General features: G+C 34.0%; 1 long non-coding RNA gene across 1 annotated transcript in view; it reads left to right on the forward strand.

The window, feature by feature from the left end:
• LOC129533932 (uncharacterized) overlaps positions 1-22,422 on the forward strand; it is a 75,533-nt gene that overhangs the window by 28,428 nt on the left and 24,683 nt on the right. The gene's annotated exons all lie outside the window — the stretch shown is intronic.

A 22,422-nucleotide genomic window follows, 5' to 3' on the forward strand; every position in this document is an offset into this window, starting at 1 on the left:
GCAGAGAAGATCATTAAATTTTAAGATTGCCCTTGCTATGTGGATAATGGATTGGAGGGAGGCAAGAGTACATAGAAGGGGAAAAATGGCAAAAGAGGCTATTGCACAGTCCGGGATGTAAGTGACAGTGATTTGAATTAGAGTGGAGACTAGGAAAAGTAGATGATTTTGAAATACATTTTGGAAGTGGGATAGAATTTTGTGAGGGCAATGGTAAAGACAGCACAATTTGTAGATTCTGTGAGTGGGACAATAGGTATACCTGGATAAAAAAGACAGAAAAAGGCCGGGCGCGGTGGCTCACGCCTGTAATCCCAGCACTTTGGGAGGCCGAGGCGGGCGGATCACGAGGTCAGGAGATCGAGACCATCCTGGCTAACATGGTGAAACCCCGTCTCTACTAAAAATACAAAAAATTAACCGGGCGTAGTGGCGGGCGCCTGTAGTCCCAGCTACTCGGGAGGCTGAGGCAGGAGAATGGCGTGAACCCGGGAGGCGGAGCTTGCAGTGAGCTGAGATTGCGCCACTGCACTCCAGCCTGGGCGACAGAGCCAGACTCCGTCTCAAACAAAAAAAAAAAAAGACAGAAAAAAAGGTTTGGGGAATAGGTAAAGGTCTAGGGGTCAGATTCGGAAAACAAACCTGAAATGCCTGTGAGACATATACCAGAAAATGTGAAGAAAGTAGTAAGGCACACGAACGCACTGGGTTGAGACTGAAATTCCAGAAGTTAGGAAGCATTTTTCTGTAAATCATCAGGGGTGTCAGAAACGACCATTCATTCTCTGATACAGTGAATTCAACAACAGAAAAGGAGTCAAAAAGTTTTAAACAGGAAACCAAAAGTAAAGAAATATTTCCTGTTTATGTCTAAGTTCCTTATTTATTAGGTAGAAAGCTCAAGGTGTTGGAATTTTTCCCAAAATTTATTCTCTCAAATTGTGTTTTAGAGCAATGATCATAATCATATATTCTTCACAAGCTTTCATTTAGCACAGTCTAACCAAGAAATATCGTGTATTGCTTCACAGTACATGGTATAACAGCAAAAGATGTTGGGTTTGAATTTTTCTGTAATTGAGTAGAGTCTCACTCAGGAATTATTCTGCTGTAATGTATAAAAGCATCTTTATAGCTCCTTTCTTTCACGTATTAGGCTGATTTAGGGAAACCCTGGGGCTATCAAAGTAGGCAAGAGAAATTATAGTCTAGGATGATAAATGCTTCAATCTGGGGAACAGTAAATATTACAAGAGTTGACACCTAGACCCACAAACCAGAAAAAAATAATCTCAGGTCAGAAACTTAGAGAATGAGGGATAAGTATGAATGCAGAGCTTAAAACTGGGCCAGGGAAGCAATTTAGAGTTAACTTATAAACAGTGCTGACCTGTTAGAAACTGCCTTGCATGTATTTGTCTTGTGTATGATGGAAGAAGACCTGCTGGCTTCCAGGAGCAGCAGCTGACCTGTAACTGTCAGAGAAGGGGAAGTAACTCTTTGTAAAACTGGAAGGTGGAAGACATCACAGAAATCAGTATTTTTTATCTCTTCTCAAGGCTTGTGGGTTTTGGCTCCCGTCTATCTGTTACGTGGTAATTCTAATCTTTGAAAGTCCATTTTCTTTCCTAAGAAAGGTTCCTATGATCTGAAGCCAAGGAGGACTGGAAAGAATTCAAGGTTATTAGCACATTTATCATATAACACATAGAGCTGAAGGACAGATTACAGACTGATTTAAGTCTTACGGTGATGGGAAGGGGTGGGGCAGAGAGAGGAGAAATTGAGAAAGAAAAGATATTTCAAGAGGCTGTTTTCTGCTAAGGAAACAAAAAAGTCTTTTACTTATATAAAGCAATCATAAAATACTCATTCTCAAGTAAATTAAGTAACATCCAACTTTAACTATTTATATCTTTTCAGTATCTATTCAATCCTAATGAATTCTGAGTCAAGTCTCAGAAAATTGTTTCTCTGAATCAGCCTGTGAGCAGATTTAAAGGAGGTAATTACAGCAGAGCTGAGCAGAAACAGAATTGAGGGGCTGGAAATTGAGGCAGTCATCCTTAAGATACATATTTAGATACCTGGTTAGATAAATATATTACATCAAGCTTGTCCAACCCACAGCCCACAAGGCCCCATTGTGAAATGACTAAATACAGCTAATTAACATATGACTTACTTCATAAAGTTATTTTTTTCTGGTGAGAACAACTAACATCTCTTTTAGCATTTTCACAAATAAGATATATTGATATTAACTATAGTCACTTATTCCTCCAAACAGAAATTTTGTATCCTTTCACCATTACTTCCCCAACCACAACAGCCCCCGATAACCACCGATATACTCTCTACTTCTTTAAGACCAACTTTTGTAGATTCCACATATGAGTGACATCATGCAGTATTTGTCTTTCTGTGCCTGGCTTATTTCACTTAACATGATATTCTCCAAGTTCATCCATTTTGCTGCAAATGGCAGAATTTCCTTCTCTTTATGACTAGTAGTATTTCATTATGTATATAGACGACATTTTCTTTATCCATTCATCCATTGATGAACACTTAGTTTGATTCCATATCTTGGATACTGTAAATAATGCTGCAGTGAATAGGGAAGTGTGGACATCTCTTCAACGTAATGATTTCATTGCCTTTGGATATATACCCAGTAGTGGGATTTCTGGATTATAAAATACTTGTATTAATTTTTTTGGGAACCTTTATATTATTTTCCATGTTGGCCACATGAATTTACGTTCCCATCAACAGCTTGCGCAAGGGTCCACCAACACTTATCTTTCATCTTTTTTATAATTGCCATTTTAGCAGATAAGAGGTGATATCTCATCGTGGTTTTAATTTGGATTTCCCTGGCGACTCGTGATATTGATCATGTTTTCATGTATCTGTTGGTCATTTGTATATATGTCTCTTTTTGGGAATGGCTCTTCAGGTCCTTTGCTCACTTTTGATTGGGTTATCTGTTTTCTTCCTACTGATATGAGTTCCTTATATATTTTGGATATTAATCTCTTATCCAAAGAATACTTTTCAAATGTTTTTCCTCAATCTGTGAGTTGTATGTTCCTTGTATATTCTGGATATTAACTTCTTTTCTAGTGTATAATTGGCAAACATTTTTTTCTCCAATTTGTGAGTTGTATCTTTCCTTTGAAGTGCAGAAGTATTTTGGTTTGTTGCAGTCCTATTTGTCTATTTTTGCTTTTGAGGTCCTATCTAAAAAAAAAAAAAAAAAAAAAAAAAAAAAAAATCACTGCCCAGACCAATATTGTGGAGCTTTTCCTGTGTTTTCTTTAGTAGTTTTACAGTTTCGGGTCCAGTTTCATTCTTCTGCATGCAGGTATCCAGTTTTCCTACCAACATTTATTAACTGTCCTTTCCCCACTGTGTGTCTTGGCACTTTCACTGAGACTCAGGTGGCTGTAAATATATCGATTTATCTCTGAACAATAAGTGACTCTGTTGTTCCATATGTGTATCATGCCAATTTGGCTACTATAACTTTGTAGTAGATTATCTCTAGGTTTATTCTTTTTGTTCAAGGTCATTTTGTCTATATGGGGTCTTTTGTATTTCAAAATTTTAAGATTGCTGTTTCGTTTCTCTGGAAAAATATTTTTGGTATTTTGATAGTGATTACCTGAATTTGTTTATTGCTTTGGGTAGCATGAATATTTTTGTGATATTTATTCACCCAATGCATGAACATGGGATATCTTTCATTTGTGTCACCTTCAATTTTTTTAATCAATGTTTTATAGTTTTCAGTGTAGAGATTTTTTATCTTCTTGGTTAAATTTACTTCTAAGTATTTTTTGTAGCTCTTACAAGTAGGATTGTTTCCTTTCTTCAGATAGTTAGTATTGGTGTATAGAAATGTTACCTACTTTTGTATGTTGATTTTGTATCCTGAAACTTCACTGAAATTGTTATTCTAACAGGTTTTTCTGGTGAAATCTTTAGGTTTTTCTATATATAATATCACGTTGTTGCAAACAGACAATTTTACCTCATCCAATTCTATTTGAGTGCTTTTATTTCTTTCTCTTTTCTAATTGCTGTGGCTCAGACTTCTAAGACTATGTTGAATAGAAGTGGCAAGACCGAACATCTGTGACTTGTTTTGAATCTTAGAGGAAAAGCTTTTAACTTTTTCACATTAAGTATGGTAGTTGTGGGTTTGTCACATGTGGTCTTTATTGTGTTGAGGTACATTCCTTCTACATCTAATTTGTTGAGTTTTTCCTTATCATGAAAGTATATTCTATTTTGTCCAAGTCTTTTTTTGCCTCTGTTGAAAGGATTGTTTATTTTTTGTCCTTCATTTTGTATCACATTTATAGATATGGATATGTTGAACTGTTCTTGCATTTCTAGGATGAATCTCACTTGATCATAATGAATGATCTTTTTAATGTGCTGTTGAATTCAGTTTGTTCATATTTTGTTGAGGATGTCTGCATCTATGTTTATCAGTTCTCTTTTTTCACAGTGTCCTTGTCTGACTTTGGTACCAGTATAATGCTAGCCTCATAAAATCAGTTTTGAATTATTTCCTCCTTTTCAATTTTTTGAAACAATTTGAACAGCACTGGTATTAGCTCTTCTTTAAATGTTTAATAGAATTTAGCAGTGAAACCATCAGTTCCCATTCTTTTCTTTGTTGGGAGACATTATTGATTCAATCTCCTTACTCATTATTAGTCTGTTCAGATTTTCTATTTCTTCGCAATTTAATCTTGGTAGGTTGCATATCTCTAGGAATTTTCCCATTTCTTCTAGGTTATTCAGTTTGTTGATATATAATTGTTCATAATGGTCTCTTGTGATTTTTTCCCCTGTTGTATCAGTTTTAATGTCTCCTTTTGGATTTTTGGACTTTGAGTCTTCTTTTTCTTTTGGTCTAGCTAAAGGTTTATCTTTTCAAAAAACTGTTAGTTTTATTGATTTATTATATTAACTTTCCAGTGTTTATTTTTTTCTTTTCTCACCTTTATTATTTCCTTCTTCCTACGAACTTTGTGCTTAGTTTGCTCTTGTTTTCCATTTCTTCTCTTATTGTCTTTTGTGGTTAAGTAATTTTCTCTAGTGCTATTCTTTGATTCCTTACTTTTTTTTTCTGTGTATCTACTAATAGATTTTTCACTTTGTGGTTACTATGAAGCTTACAAAAATTTTTTACAGTTATAGCAGGTTATTTTAATCTGATAAAAACTTTAATACCAAAGAAGAGACTTTATACTTTTACTTCGCTCCTCTCTGAACATTTTGAATTTTCAGTCTCTCGATTTCCATATTTTTACATTGACTATCTCAAGAAATTATTGTAGCTATTAAACAGTTTTGTCTTTTAATATTTATACTAAAGATATAAATGATTTACACACCACCCTTACAGTACAAGAGTATTACAATTTGATAGTGTACTTACCAGTGAGTGTTATACTTTGAATCTTTTTCTTTCAGCTTGAAGAACTCCATTTAGCATTTAGCAAGACAGGTCTTGTGGTGATTAAATTCCTCTGCTTTTTGCTTGGGAAAATCTTTACCTCTTCTTTGTTTCTGAAGAACAGCTTTGCTGGGTATGATATTCTTGGTTGAAAGTTTACTTTCTTCAACATTTTCACTACTAGATATCACCCTATTTTCTCATAGCCTTTTCTGCTGAGCAATCTGTTGCTAGTCATATTAGTACCTCCTTGTATGTTATTTTCTCCTAATTTTAACTATTTGATTATAACATATATCGATATGGTACCATTTGAATTGGATCTGATTAGACCTTAGATCTTCCTTTACATGGATATTTATATGCTTCTCCAGGTTTGGAAAGTTTTCTACTATTTCCTTAAATAAGCTTTTTACCCCTTTAACACCTGTGACTTGAAAATTTGCTCTTTTGATACCGTCCCATAAATCCTGTAAGCTTTCTTCATTCATTTTTTTTTCCTCTGATTATTTTCAAATAACCTATTCCTTAGTTCAGATTCTTTTCTTGATCAGTTTGGTTGTTAATGCTCCCACTGAGTTTTTCATTTCATTCTTTATATTCTTTAGCCCCAGAATTTGTTTGATACTTAAAATTATTTCCATTTCCTTGTTAATTTTCTTATTTTGTTCACTTATTGCCTTCCTTATTTCCTTGTTTCTCTGAATTTTCTTGAAATTTGCCAAGTCCTTAAAACAGTTATATAATTAGAATATTCAAATAGACACATGGATTGTATGCTTATTGTACATACATCTTCGCCAACAATTTTATTGCCAGGTACTTCCACATTGTAGACAGTGATTGTGGGTATATATGGTATTGTAGTATGGTAATTTGCATTACCTTTGTTTTCATTTTCATTTCCCTGATGACTGATGATATTGAACATTTTTCCACATACTTATTTTCTATTTTTTTTTGATTTTATCCATTTTTAACTTTTTTCTTACTAATGAGTTATTAGTTTTAGTTTTTTTGCATATAGAGTACTCTATAAGATTAAACTCTTCACTTTTAAACAGAATCTTTTGAGGAGCAAAATATTTTAATTGTTATGATATTGAGTTTATCAATAGTTTTCTTTTAGTGATTATGCTTTTTTATACTAAGAAATCTTTGCCTAACCCAAAGTCATGGAATTTCCCCTTTTTAGCTCAATTATTTATAATATTCTTATTAAAAGGGCTATTACTACCCATTTGGGGTTAAAGTTTGCATATATTCTCAGGTACGTATTTTTAAATTTTTTTTTCCGTCATATGTATGGATGAATACTTTTTTTCCAGCAATATTTGTTGAAAGACTTTAATTTCCCTATGGAACTGCCTTGGAAATTTTGTCAAAAATCAATTTACCTTACACGTGCAGGTCTATTTCTGGATTTTATTATTTTCTACTAACCTATGATTATTATGCCAATATCACTGTTTTGATTAAAATAGCTTTATAGCAACATTAGAAACCAAGTATTATAAGTTCTTGTTTCTAGGATTATAGACAAGTGTTTTAACTACAAAACATTGTTTTTCTTTTTCAAAGTTTGATTTTTAGGTATTTGGTATTTTGGTTATTAGGTCGCTTGTATTTCCATAGGCATTTTATAATCAGCATATCGATTTCTACAAAAAGCAATTAGGATTGTTGGATATATTGATCAACTTGGGTAGAATTGACATCTTAACAATATTGAGTCTTCCAAATTATAAAGAAAGTCTTGTTTTTCCCATTTAGGTTTTCTTTAATATGAAAAATTTATTTGTATCAAGAGTGCAGATCTTGCAAATATTTTGATTAACATGCTATTGTACATGGTATTATTCCTTTCAATTGTTCATAGTTAGTATATAGACATATAATTGATTTTTTAAATATTTATCTTGTATCCTATAATTATGTTGAGGTCACTTATGTTCCAGTAGATTCTGATGTGTTTTATTAGTAAATAATATTAGCAATGTGCTAACAATTTTGAAAATAGGCAATAGGTATATGGAAGTTCATTATATTATTATCTACATATTTAGTTTTTCCACTAAAAGCTTTACAAAGAGCGAAAGGACATAAATAAGGTAAAGGATATCTAGTAGAGATGGAAGATATTAATTGGATTGTAGTTAGCAGAAAAAGTGTTAAGTAATAAAACCCAACAATAGGTTGAATTTTATTACAAGGAAGGGAATGGCTTTTGCATTGAGAAGGATGTAACAGATAAAAATCAATTAAAATACAGAGAAAAACATGAGGAAACATTGGCTAGTAAAATGATGAGGGGGTCAAACTTAACATGTGAAAAAAAAATAGGCTTTCATGAAAAATAGAATAAAAAGCACCAAGAAAGTAAAAACATGTCAACAAACATTTGATCAACTTGATTTTTAAAACATATATGTCTGAATATAATGTAAATAATACCATAAATTATTAATAAACATGATAAACTTAATAGTTTCCTATATACCCACAACTTTGCCCAAAATATCTGTAATACTCACAAATTCCCTGCAAAGGCTGATGGGAGACTCCTTTTTACAGACAGGAAACTTCTCCAAAGTTCATCTGATAAAGCATAAATAAGTCATTTAGAAACAGGTACGTTTTCTTTATTTTCAAAAATCACTTGCAGAAATTTAGCTAATGAACTAGTAAGCAAGAAAAGTTTCCTTTTCTTAATAAAAGCAAAAATACATTATTTAGTGAAAATAGACCAAAAAGTTTCATTAACCTAAAGATTAAAAACATATTTATTTAGTTTGATAGTTTATCAAAAGCAGAAGCAGGATTGTAGGATTAGCATAATGATTTCCTCATCTGCTATTTCATAGTTATAAAGATTTTGCTTACAAAGGAAGAAGTCAGATTGTCCTTGTTTGCAGATGATATGATGTTATATTTGGAAAAACCTGAAGACTCTACAAAAAAAAAAAAAAAAAAAACTATTAGAACTGATAAAGTCCAGTAAAGTTGCAGGTTACAAAATCAACACACATAACTCAGTAGCATTTCTATATGCCAAAAGTGAACAATCTAAAAAAGAAATCCCATTTACAATAGCCACAATTCAAATTAAATACCTAGGAATTAACCAAAGAAGTGAAAGATCTCTAAAGAAGACTATAAAACAATGGTGACAAAAAATTTAAAAGGATAATATTCTGTATTCATGGATTGGAAGTATCAATATTGTTAAAAATCCATACTAGGCTGGGTGCAGTGGCTCACACCTGTAATCCCAGCACTTTGGGAGGCCGAGGCAGGCAGACCCTGAGGTCAGGAGATCGAGACCACGGTGAAACCCCGTCTCTACTAAAAATACAAAAAAAAAAAATTAGCTGGGCGCAATGGCAGGCACCTGTAGTTCCAGCTACTCAGGAGGCTGAGGCAGGAGAATTGCATGAACCTGGGAGGCAGAGCTTGCAGTGAGCCGAGATTGCACCACTGCACTCCAGCCTGGGCAAGAGAGCAAGACTCCGTCTCAAAAAAAAAAAAAAAGTCCATACTACCCAAAGCTATCTATAGATTCAATGCAATCCCTACCAAAATGCCAATAACATTCTTCACAAAAATAGAAATAACTACCTTAAAATTTATATGGAATTGCAAAAGACCCAGAATAGCTACAACTACCCTAAGCAAAAGAAACAAAACTGGAGGAATCACATTACATGACTTCAAATTATACTCCAGAGCTGTAGTCACCCAAACAGCATGGTATTGGCATTAAAAAAATGACACATTGACCAAGAGAACAGAATAGAGTACAAAAATACAAATCCATACACCTACAGTGAATTCATTTTTGACAAAGGTGCCAGGAATAGACACTGGAGAAAAGACAAATAGTGTTGGAAAAACTGGATATCCATATGCAGAAGTATAAAACTAGACCCCTATCTCTTGCCATATACAAAAATCAAATTAATATGAATTACATAATTAAAGAGCTCAAACTATGAAACTACTACAAGAAAACTTAGAGGAATCTCTCTAGTACATTGTAGTGGGCAAAGACTTCTTGAGCAATACTCCAAAGGCACAGGCATCCACAGCAAAAATGGACAAATGGGATCACATCAACCTGAAAAGCTTCTTTGCAGCAAAGGAAACCATCAACAAAGTGACAAAACAACCCACAGTATGGGAGAAAATATTTGCAAACTACCCATCTGACAAGGAATTAATAACCAGAATTAATAACCAGAATAGATAAGGAGCTCAAACAAACCTATAGGGAAAAAAATCTAATAATCCAATTTAAAAATAGGCAAACAATTTGAATAGACATTTCTTAAAAGAAGACATACAAATGGCAAACAGGCTTATGAAAAGGTTCTCAACTTCACATCATTGATCATCAGAGAAATGCAAATCAAAACTACAATGAGATGTCACCTCACTCCAGTTACAATGGCTTATATCCAAAAGACAGGCAATGACAAATATTGGTGAGAATATGTCAAAAAGAGAACCCTCATATATGATGGCAACAGAAATTAGTACCACTACTATGGAGAACAGTTTGGAGGTTCCTCAAAAAACTAAAGAGCTACCAGGTGATCCAGTAATCCTACTGCTGGATATATACCTATGAGAAAGGAAATCAATATATCAAAGAGATATCTGTACTTCCATATTTATTGCAACACTATTCACAATAGCCAAGATTTTGAAGCAACAAAAGTGTACATCAACAGATGAATGGATAAAAAATATATATGGTACTTATACACAATGGAGTACTATTCAGCCATAAAAAGAATGAGATTCAGTAATTTGCAACAATATAGAAGGAACTGGAGATCATTATGTTAAGTAAAATAAGTCAGGCATGAAAAGACAACATAGCATGTGCTCACTTATTTGTGGGATCTAAAAATCAAAACACTGAACCCATAGAGAATAGAAGAGTGGTTGCCACAGGCTGGGAAGGATGGTGGGGGAGAGGTGGGGATGGTTAATGGGTAAAAAAAAATAGACAGAATGAATGAGTAAGGTCTAGTATTTGATAGCACAATAGCAATAGGTAACAATACTCAATAATATAATTGTACATTTTTAAATAACTAAAGGTATAATTGGATTGTTTGCAATGCAAAGGATAAATATTTGAGGGGATGGGTACCCCATTTACCAGTGGTAATTATGCATTATATGCCTGCATCAAAACATGCATGTACCTACAAATTTTTTTAAAAAACAAACTTACAAACAAATTAACACATGCTCCACCATTATTCTAGTACAACATTCTACTTTATTTTTGCTTCACAATTGCCTAAGTCCATCAGCTGCAAGGTACCTATTTTGTCATTTTCTGTTTCAAGTTTTTGGTTTGTCTTTCAAATTTCTTTTTTGGATTTTTATAGAATGCAGCATGTATTAATAACATCGTCTAATTCTAATCCTACTTTTTTGATTGCTTGAAACTAAATGTACAATGATGCTTACACCATGCAGAGACATTAAATCATATAACTCCTAAGGATGCACTGTTATAATAAATTATGAGTCTGGAAATGAATTCTTCCTATATGCAATTATAATTTACAAAAAGAAAAAATTTAGTTTATTCTATAAATTATTAATTAAAATATAAGTATGCTTAAAAATTTAGTACTAATTCTAACCTTTTAGATTAATCCTGTTTACTTTTACAAAGTTTTAAAAATATCAGAATCACAAAGTTTTAAAAATATCAGAATCGTAATTTGCAATTTTAAGATAATAAAAATAACTTAAGTATATTAATTCACTATAGCATTAAAATGCAATAATCTTAATTTCCTCAACATGTCATGAGTAAGATTTCATCCTTTACATTATACTTGCAATGCATTTTGTTTTCTGTTGTATCTGAAATTAATGAACTGAGTCATTCTGAGATTTGGCTAAAACTAGATGAATTTATTGTTTTAACCAGAAATCTTAATACTAGATTTAGGATAAATTAAATCTTGTTTTTGCTGTCTTTGATATTATTTATACATCCTCTTCTTGGGTAGCTGTTAGATACAGTAGATATTAAATAGCTATACAAAAAAATGGCATACAAGATATAGATAATTTTGTCACTGGTACTATGCCAACTAAAATTTATGGCCACGTAAAAATGTCTAAGAAATGAAACAGTTCACAGCATAACAGAATAAAAGAAAGTCTAGGAAGGGAAAAGAAATAGAAAAGAAAACAGTTATAAATTAAAGTCTGAAATATTTCAGAAAATTTAGAGAAAGATATGCTAGCAAGTCAAAATAAATTCAAGGAAGATAAATAGAGCATTTTCAAAATTCAACAATACAATAAAATCTTGACTTGCTGATTTATATTCTTAAAATAAATTTAAGTAAGATCTTTCAAAACTGTGTGTTACTTTTGTTCTCCTGATCCTGTAGACCTGTGTCAAAGTCACCCTGACCTGAGAGAGTTGAATTATTTTTATGTATGAGATATATTTTGACAATATTATACTTATTTTTAGTACTTTTTCCTCCTCTTTATCCGTGAATATTTCTCCTCTTCTTTTATTGTCTCTCCACTTAGATCCCTGTAGTTTCTTTTCTGAAACATACACAAAAAGGCAAACACTCTAGTTTATTCATTGACTATTTTTTTAAAAAAAGTACGTGTATCTCACCCATTCAGGTTTTTATACTTTTACTACATACATACATATCATTAACACCACATGGTATTGCTTTGTATGCTTTCTACGTTTTCTTTCTAAATTAAAATATATCACACTGTTTATTTCTTTTGTAATCTTTTTTTACTGTTTTGCTTTTTACATTTATCTATGTCAAGACATGTAGATTTCATTTATTTTAACTAGTGTTGCATATTAATGCAAGTAATACGTAGTCAAATACGGCAAGTTTATGATGTCCAATCTAACATCTTATATGGCTATATGACAGTGCTTATATAAGAGAGTTTTCTAGATTATATTTCTAGATGTAAAACTGCTATGTTAGAAGTTATATGCACTTTCAACATAAGTAGATAAGCACATTGTTCTTGAAGTTTACATATTCATTACGCTTTCATAGTATCCAAACCTTTCTGCTTCTTCATCTCAAGCACTTTTATAGAAGAGAAGTATACTTTTTTTTTTTTTTTTTAGACAGAGTCTCACTCTGTCACCCTGGCTGGAGTGCAGTGGCGCCATCTTGGCTCACTGAAACTTCTTCCTCCTGGGTTCAAGTGATTCTCCTGTCTCAGCCTCCCAAGTAGCTGGGATTACAAGCATCCGCCACCACACCCGGTTAATTTTTGTATTTTTAGTAGAGACTGGGTTTCACGGTGTTGGCCAAGCTGGTCTCAAACTCCTGACCTCAGGTAACCCACCCACCTCGGCCTCCCAAAGTGCTGGGATTACAGGCGTGAGCCACTGCGCCCAGCCAAGTTACCTTTTTTCAAAAAAACTTATTTACATTTATTTTTCATAATTAAGTACAGTGGGTCTTTTATTTCAATATTAAATTCTACTCTGAAATGTGCTGTATTAAGATTTTGTTTCCTATTAGATAAACCTTGATTACAATGTGAGATATAACTTTTATTTATTTGCATATTCTTATTGTTTTAGTGAATGTTTCACTAGGACAGACCATATCAATTTAATTCCACATTGCAACCTTACATCAATATATATCATATAGAAAGTACTCAATAAATATTGGTTGGGTCAGTAACATAAATTTGTATTTAGCTAACAGCGAGTTATGGAACAACTAAACTTTTAGGCATCCATGATGCAGAATGCATATCACGTAATTCCTGTCTGTTCTATGACTCCATCACCCATGGAGAAAAGTAACAATTTTTAATATATCCACTACAGTGTCCTTCTGTCCCAATTTTCTCTCAGCAACAATGGCTTTGGACAATCATACTCATGAAACACATTAGTTTTCACATAGTGCCAAATTTACCCAGTTTTAAGAATGACTGTGGAACAAGCAACAATGTAGCAACAACATAGCTGAGGATATCATGACTCTGGGCATGTGTGATGCCTGCCATATTTAGGGCATGTGTCATTAGAATACATGAGGCCAAGTGGACATGGACAGTCTCTGCTAAAGAAAGCCATCAATTCTGAGGTTGCCTCAGGATGTTACCTTGCTAGACACATGCCATTCTCTGGTGAACATAATGACTACCCAGTTTCCAATTGCAGCTGAACCTTATACACACTGATTCTCCATTACATGACAATCTCAAGAATGAGGTATAGGTGCTTATTAAGGGACATTATCCTCAAACAGATTCTGATTTATCTCCAATTAATTTGGGGTATTCTTCTATTAATTCTATGAGTTAGTGTTACTAAGACAATATAGCCAAAGGTCAAATACTCAAGTATCCCTGAAGCTAGAGGAAAGACCATGAAATCATCTGTTGATCTCTAACTTGCAGTTTCTTGCCAATCCTTGTCAATATCTTTGTTACTTTTCCTCCATCTTTTTAATTCTTAGCACAGAAACTTCTACAATGTTGTGACATGCAAGAAAACATACTAAAACAACTACCAGGGTCTCTATCATCCAAGGAACAGTTGGGAAAAAAACACACATTAACTGCGACTATACAGTTTCACAAATTTCTGGATATTCAAATTTATTGAATATTTCTCTACAAATTAGACTATACCTTTACCCAAGGTAGCCTCAATTAGTCATAGCTTTTTAAAGGTTTGGACAGACATATTCACCTGCATATGCAACTTTCCTAAAGCTAACTTTCCTCCTTAATTCACTCCCTGGGATTTAAAACACCAATTTCCCAAACCCCAGTTTCCTGTCAGTATGTTAGGGCCAGTGTTGAGTAAAATACCATCAGTGTTTGCTTCTGAGTACTTATCGCACAGGTATAATTCAAGAATATTGTGGAGGACTTCCTGTTTGGTGGACAGGTGGATACAGAGAGTCACAGCATACTCTAGCAGACACCAATGAGCAGAAACTTCTCTGGAAACCAGAACCAGAGTAGGATAACCTGAATCATAATTGAGAAATTGCTGGAGGCTCAGTGTGGACAAGTCTATGAGTTATAAACTCAAAGAAGCCCTTCTACCTTTGTGATTACCTCTTGGAGCTTTGCTGGAATGCACAGTGAATATGAGAGAGAAAAAAATACCCTCAGGAGAAACTGTGTCACCAAAGGCTAACTTATTGGTATTTTACCACAGCCGAAGTATCCTTGGGGAAGGGAATACCCAACTCCAGTTCCCTCTAGCCTTCCGTGTGTGAGAAGAGGAATTACCAACTCCCGCCACCTCCAGCCACCTTGGAACGTAAGGTGGGGGTGGGGAGGCACCGCTAAGCACTTGTGATAGTCACAGACACAGGTTCACTAAAAGACTGAGACCTAATCAGGACGACAGAACACTTCCCCTGCCTCCACATCTTACCACCATAGATCACTAAAGGTTCATTTACTGGAGTTCCTTCAACCCAGTACAAGTCTAGCTTTCAACAAAAAATTACAAGACCTACTAAAAGGCAAAAAATACAGCATCAAAACTAGAGTTAGATACAGTAGGAATGTTAGAATTATCAGACTGAATTTAAAACAACTACAAGTGCAAGGATTGTAATGGGAAAAGACAACATGCAAGAACAGATGAGTAGAGAAATAGAAATTCTAACAAAAAATCAAGTATATTTGGTATTCCGAGAAGTATGAAGTGCCTCAGGACACTGTCAGTAAGCATATACTATTTCTTATTGTCATTCCATTTGTATGTGTACCATAGGCTTCCATAATTGCCACCTTGAATGTTCCTGGGGCAAATCACCAGTGATATGTGACTGCCATATAATGACAATATTTACCATTTTTCATATCTAATTAATTGAGCTACTGTTTGTGTAGTATTCCATATACATTCACACCTTAAAGTTTTTTAAGGATACAAAGCAGGTGATAATGATATATGCTTCCCTTCATACTCATACTCAGCTAGTTACCTTAACAGGCCACATCCTGGTTTACAGCAATCCAGTACATCAGTTGCCAACTGCCAGGAACAGTAAGTCCAGTTCAGTGTAAAACTAAGAAAACCAAAATCAAAACAAAAAAACACAGTCCAAATGGTAATTACAAACCACTGTTACTCAGGCAAGTCTTCAGCTAAGAGTATCATCATCATCAAGGGATGCTGGTTGATATCTTCCCCAAACCATCCACAGCAACTTCTTGGGTAAGTCTTAGGGTTCAGCTTCATTCAAATACCCTTCTCAGCAGAAAAAAAAAAAATCCAGATATTTCTTTCAGCAGTGGCCATCACTTGGCACTACATCTGAAAAAACAGCTAAGAAAATTAGATGTTCTTTTTTTTCATACATCATTACCTGTTTAAGTATCACTTCTCTTCTGCCAAAATTTTCCTTTTTCTTTCTTTTACTCATTACCTGTGTTAGTCCAGGCTCAGCCATGCTTGGTGGAATCTCTACACAACCACCCACAGGACAGATAAAGCCTTCTCAGAATTTTTTTTTTCATCCTGGCACAGATTAAAAAACAATGGAACAATTCCAATAACTAGAAGTGGGTCCAATACCTACAGTTCATCTTAGTTTAAACGCATATGGTGAAGACTATATCCAGTCTGTCATTTCCTTAAAGTTTCGAGGAAGTGAATTAGCACAGCAATGCCTCTCTTGTTGTGACATGCATGGGCAGTCTCAGACACAGTACACCTGGATCTGACAAGAAAAAAGAATTTGCAAGGTGTGAAAGGTAGAGTTTGTGGCTGTATCATCTCCTACCCCTCATTCCATTTTACACAGGAGAAACCTTAACAAAGTTCCTCTCTCTTCACTTTCAGTCATTCAGGTGAAATATACATTCATCCAATCAAGCCAGCCTTCCCTTCACACAACCCCCATTTATCATTAACCTCACTTTTAATTGCCGAATCTAGTTCTCAAGTAAACTGTTACTTTGAGCATGAAAAGGGACATAAGTTCATATTATGTTATGCTTCTTAGTAAAATATATATTATTTAATGAAGTATAGCCTGGCCACATTTATAAACATTCCACTACAAAATTTTTATGGTATCTCAGCTATTGCGTCCTTTACAGGATAAAGGGAGTCCAAAAGCAAATATATGCCCATTCTAGTCAGAACATATTTGAAGCCATTTATAGCTACTGGCAAGGATCCTACGTAGCCTGCCAGCTACAGTCAACTATTGTCTTGAAGAAATCTTACACATATTTATTTCCTGTTGGTATTCTGTACATCTTTTACCACATTAGCAGCTTCATAATATGATAAATATGTAGTTACTCTTTGCAGTGTTTCATAGCTTGAGGACTTCCCAGTCTACTTGAGATATAGAAGTAGCTACCTTTTTTTTTTTTCTTTTTGAGACAGAGTCTCACTCTTGTTGCTCAGGCTGGACTGTAGTGGCACAATCTCAGCTCACTGCAACCTCCGCCTTCCCAGGTTCAAGCGATACTCCTGCCTCAGCCTCCCGAGTAGCTGGGACTACAGGCACACACCACCATGCCCAGCTAATTTTTGTATTTTTAGTAGAGACGAGGTTTCACCATGTTGGCCAGGCTGGTCTCAAACTCCTGACCTCATGGTCCATCTGCCTTGGCCTCCCAAAGCTCTGGGATTACAGGCGTGAGCCACTGCGCCTGGCCAGATGTAGCTACTTCTAAGATCCAAACGAAGCTGTCAGCTTTTGCATTCTAGTCCCCTTCTGAGCCAGTAGCTGATTTTTTCTGTTTAGTAGGTACACGGCCCCACTTTAGTTTTTTCTTGGAATTCCTACAAGATTTCCAAAACTACATTCCCTACACAGATTTATTCTTAATTATATCATCATCTAGGGCTCATTTGCCCTAACACATGGCAAAGCAAAGCAATGGCCACCACCCATGAGTTCATAAAATGTAAAACATTTTTTCTGAGGAAGAGCCCAGTGCTCTTTGCACTTTCAGATATGTTGATCTCAATGCTGCCCGTTCTATAGCTTTACTCTTGGTGGGGGGCGGGGTGGGGGGAACCTTGCCTAAGGTCTTTATCAAACACAGGAAAGATATTGGCATATTTCCAAAATAAACTGCATTCCTGAATTTAGGAACACACCAGGAAGCTTGCTTTACTTTAGCAAGAGACAAATTTTAGGGTTCAGGAGCCAACAGTTCTAGAGATTGTATCATTAGTTCCCAAAAGAGGGCTGGAAACTGCTCATGGATACAATGATCTCTCTAACAATGCCCTGACCACCACTCCCAACCCCCAACACACACGCACAGCCCAATTTGAGAACATATTCCTGTGTGTACCATTTTATCAGTAGACTCTGATGAGTGGCTCTAGCTTTATGGGAGTATCTGACATTATCCATAGCATACTAGTTATTTCAGTTCTCAGAAGTATTTTTCTTCAGTGATGGGAGATCTCTCCACCAGATCCCAGAAATAAGCTATCAATTATCCTCAAAGGGATGTATCTAGCTGTGGTGTTGGGTACCTTGCAAGTCTTCTATTACAGCGTCACTTTTGTGGAACATCATTAGACTTTCCATTGGCATCAGTCTCTGAGTTTACAAAGCAGGTACCTGCAAACTACTGAGATAAAAGTTAAGATTGTTTGCATCAGTGATGGAAGAACGTATTGAGTTTAGTCAGTAGGGGGAGCCATATTTTCAACTTATCCTTGAAATGGGTGAGAAAATATTTAAGAAATTTATAACAGTATGAAAATATGGACTTTAAGCAAAAACATTTGCAAGACACTTTAATGCAATTTAGTCATTCCCAACTTTCTACATGTTAGACCTTGTAAAAAAACAACAGATATATGCTTCCATGCAATATGAAGCATCCTTTATACCAAAAAAAAAAAAATGCTGTCATGATCTATTCAAAGAGGAGAGATACAAAAATCACCAAGGCATTGTATCCATATCTCAGCACCTCTAATTTAGTTACATTCTCCACCTGAATGCTCTGTAATTCAAACACCAAATTGTAATGTTGTTCATCACCACTTTACTATGTAAGAGGAAAGAATGAAGACAAAAGTAATTAGTAATATTTATAGATGTGTATGTATAACACTTAGTCTGTATGGGATTTTAGCCCAGAGCTTATTAATTAGGAAAAAACCCATAGCTTTCTTTTCCTTTCCGCTTTTCCTTTTGAGGCAAAAAGAATTTCACCAGTCCTGGCCATCTCCCTTCTAATGTCAAATCCACCAGAAGTTTAAAATGACCTACGTGTTTCTTCCTCTCCCAGTAGGGAAAAAATAGGCACTTTATTTCCTATAAATAAAGTAGTTTTATCCTCTTTAAAATATTTTTTCTATTTCTGCATCATTTGGGTATTCAAGTGACTTTATCATTAAATCATGATAATTATTTTGAGTGTCACCAGCAACAGGCCTAGACTTCTAAAGTCATAGGAAAAATATTTGAAAGCATGTGAATTGTGTATAATTGATTGTCCTGTGAAAGAGATTTATGGATTATAAAACTTTGTGTTTTTTTTTAATTCTTCTTAATGATCTTTCAAAGATTCTCTTTTTGAAAGGACTACTGGTGATGCTGATAGCTACAGCAGGCTAGGAAGGAGACTATTTCAAAATATTTGTGTTCTGACCACAGATTTTGGAGGAACTCCACACTTTCTTTTTAAAACTCTAGGAATGCCTGTATGGGAATAAAAGAAAATATGGTCATCTGGGAAAAATCAGTGTTGGCCCAACCCAGAAAAGGGATAACTGAAACTAGGTCACTTGACTAATAGCTTGAGGGGCACCCTGTACTGTTTTCTCCTCTTTTAGAGTAAGAAGGAATGAGGAATCACAACTAAAACTCTGCTTAATAAATAAAACAAATGGAATTTACCTCACTAGCTCTTAAAGTCATCTAATCTTTATCATGTGGGAAAAACAAACACTAATATTGTTGCCATCCTTTTCCTATTTTAAGTGCATGGAGTATAATGAAGTATAATTGGAAGCAGTGTTACTCTGTTAAATCAGTTGGACCCCTACAATCTTCCAGAAACTATATACAAGTTTTTTTTAGAAATTGTATACAATTTCTTTAGGTAGACTAAACTACATCATTAGTGAGTCAATCGAATAAATGTTTTTAAATTCCAAAATCTAACATGAAAACATACTAATCCCAAGAATAATTGTTATACTAACATTATTTGAATATTTCACTTTAATTTGTAATTCTATTTGGTAAGAACATATAGTCTGTGCATGAGCGGATTGGCTCTTTAAAAGGAAAAAAATTTGATGAAAACCACCTTTCTATTTCTACTTAGCGTGCTTTTAGGAAAGCAGTTTGACAAGATAATTCTAGAAAACACAGTGGAAATCAGTACAAAGTTAAAATCCAAAATAGTTTAGCTAAAAATAATACATTTACCAGCTTGAGAGTCCTTCTAGAAGAGATGAATTAAGATTTAGGACTAGATATTTCTCAACTCAGGCAGAGCTTTATATTTAAGAATAAAATTCTTCCAAGTCAGACCATGCTATGTTGAAAACAATCTCTTCCTTTTTTTCCTTAAAATTCAACTGTAGTCCATCTTGGAGAATATAATTCATATGTTGGCAAAAAGTTAGAAAGCCTCTGAAGAGATGATTCCTAGGTGTACTTAAACTGGCCAACTTATTTCAAAACACCTGTGGCTGCTGTTTTATCTGAGGACATTTTTTTTTCAGTAAAAATCATGCATACTTTACTATGTGATTAATATACCTCTTAATTTAATGAAAATCATGTGTTGAGTAGGCAAAAACTATAATGCATACCAAACTTATGCAAATTTTTATATCTCTTATACTGCATCATTAATAAATTGAATAATTATAAATCTTTTTGCATGGCCAATGTAAGCTTTAAATATGAGCATAGGCTATGTTTTCTAGTAATTTTATAAAGACATAATTATGGAGAGGAAATTTAGACATATTTAATTTTTTAAATGTTAGGCAATATTTCAGGTTTATCAGTAATTTATTCACAGGAAGATTTTAAAAATAATTTTGAAACACTTCTTGGACATGATGTATTACAAAATGTGCTGGGGTTATGAATGTAAAGTGTATAGGGCTCTGTTTCTATCCCTAAGGGGTCAAATAAAATTTTAAGGAGAAGTATACTTAAATAAAGGCATTTATCATGTATCAGAAACATCCCAAACCTGCCCTCCTTCATCCCATACCATGCATATTATATTTTCTATTTACATTTCTTGAAATATCTTTTTTTCTCATCAAATTTCCTGGTGACTTAAACTTTAAGACTTAGAATACAGAGGTGTGTTTTTAAACTGTAGGTGTGTTGTTTCTGTGGATTTTTATGTATGTATTTAAATATGTGTCTGTAAGAGTGAGAAAGGTATATAGATAAGCAAAAAGCTTAAGTTTTTAAAACACCATGTTCTCCAGACAACTAAAATTACAAAAAAAGTCATATTCATCAGTATTATGATTAACTCTAGTAAAAACATAGAGCTAAAGGAGAAGCACAGTATTATCTCTTTCATATCATACATATGTACTTTATCTTATATATGGCAATGCACATACACAAAACTATGACCCTGTAAATGTCTTCACATATACTGCACCTTTCTTAACCAACCACTGGAATTAACTAAATATTTTCTATTGTAACTATAGACAATCAAAGGGTTTTTCTAAAAATCAGTACAAAAAAAAATCAGATAATCAAAAGTCACCTTGTAAATGATATTAAACTTGGTTGTATGTACACAACCTTAGGTATAAATGCATAATGCATACCTGTAATATATAGTCCATATTTTTCTTAACTTCAGTCATCCTTCTCTGCTGTTGAACATTAGAATTTATTCCTTCAATTTAACTGTATGTTTGTACCCATTAAACAAACTCTCTTCATTCCTTCCCCCAAAACACATGCCCTTCCCAGCCTCCAGTAACTACCATTTTATACTTTATTCCATGAGATCAACTTTTCTTTAGAACATACAATTTTTATTCAACGTACTGATGGAAGTCTTAACCAGCTCAATTAAGCAAGAGAAATAAAGGATATCAAAATTGAAAAGAAGTTCAAATTGTCCCTGGTTCCACACATGATCATCTATTTAGAAAAACCTAGACCCCACCAAAAAACTGTTAGAACCAATACATTAATTGAGTGAGGTTCTAGGATACAAAATCAACATACAAAAATTAGTAGCATTTCTATACAACAACAGCAAACATTCTGAGAAGGAAATCAAGAAAGCAACCCCATTTACAATAGCTATATAAAATAAAATACCTAAGAATAAATTTAACCAAAGAAGTGAAAAATCTTTACAATGAAACCTATAAAATTCTGATAAAAGAAATTGAAGAGCACACACAAAAAAATGTAGATATTCCATGTTCACGGATTGGAAGAATATTGTTAAAATATCAATACTATCTAAAGTGGCCTATAGATATAATGAAATCAATGATTGCATTCTTCACAGAAATGGGAAAATAATCGTAAAATTTGTATGGAACCATGAGGGATCCTGAATCATCAAAGAAATTCTTAGCAAAAAGAACAAAGCTGGAGGCATCATACAAACTGACTTCAAAGTATACTACAAAGCTACAACAACCAAAACAGCATGGTACTAGCATAAAAATACATAGACCAATGGAACAAAATCAAAAACACAGAAAAAGTCCACACTTTTACAGCCAGCTCATTTTCTACAAAGGCACCAATAACTTGTATTGGGGAAAGGACAGTCTCTTTAATAAATGGTGATGGGAAAGTGTTTATTCTTATGTAGAAGAATGACACTTGATTCCTATCTTTGCACAAAAATCAAATCAAAATGGATTAAAGACTTAAATGTAAGACCTGAGACTATGAAACTACTGGAAG

The sequence above is a fragment of the Gorilla gorilla genome, chromosome 4 (genome assembly GCF_029281585.2).
Source record: "Gorilla gorilla gorilla isolate KB3781 chromosome 4, NHGRI_mGorGor1-v2.1_pri, whole genome shotgun sequence".
Lineage (NCBI taxonomy): Eukaryota > Metazoa > Chordata > Mammalia > Primates > Hominidae > Gorilla > Gorilla gorilla.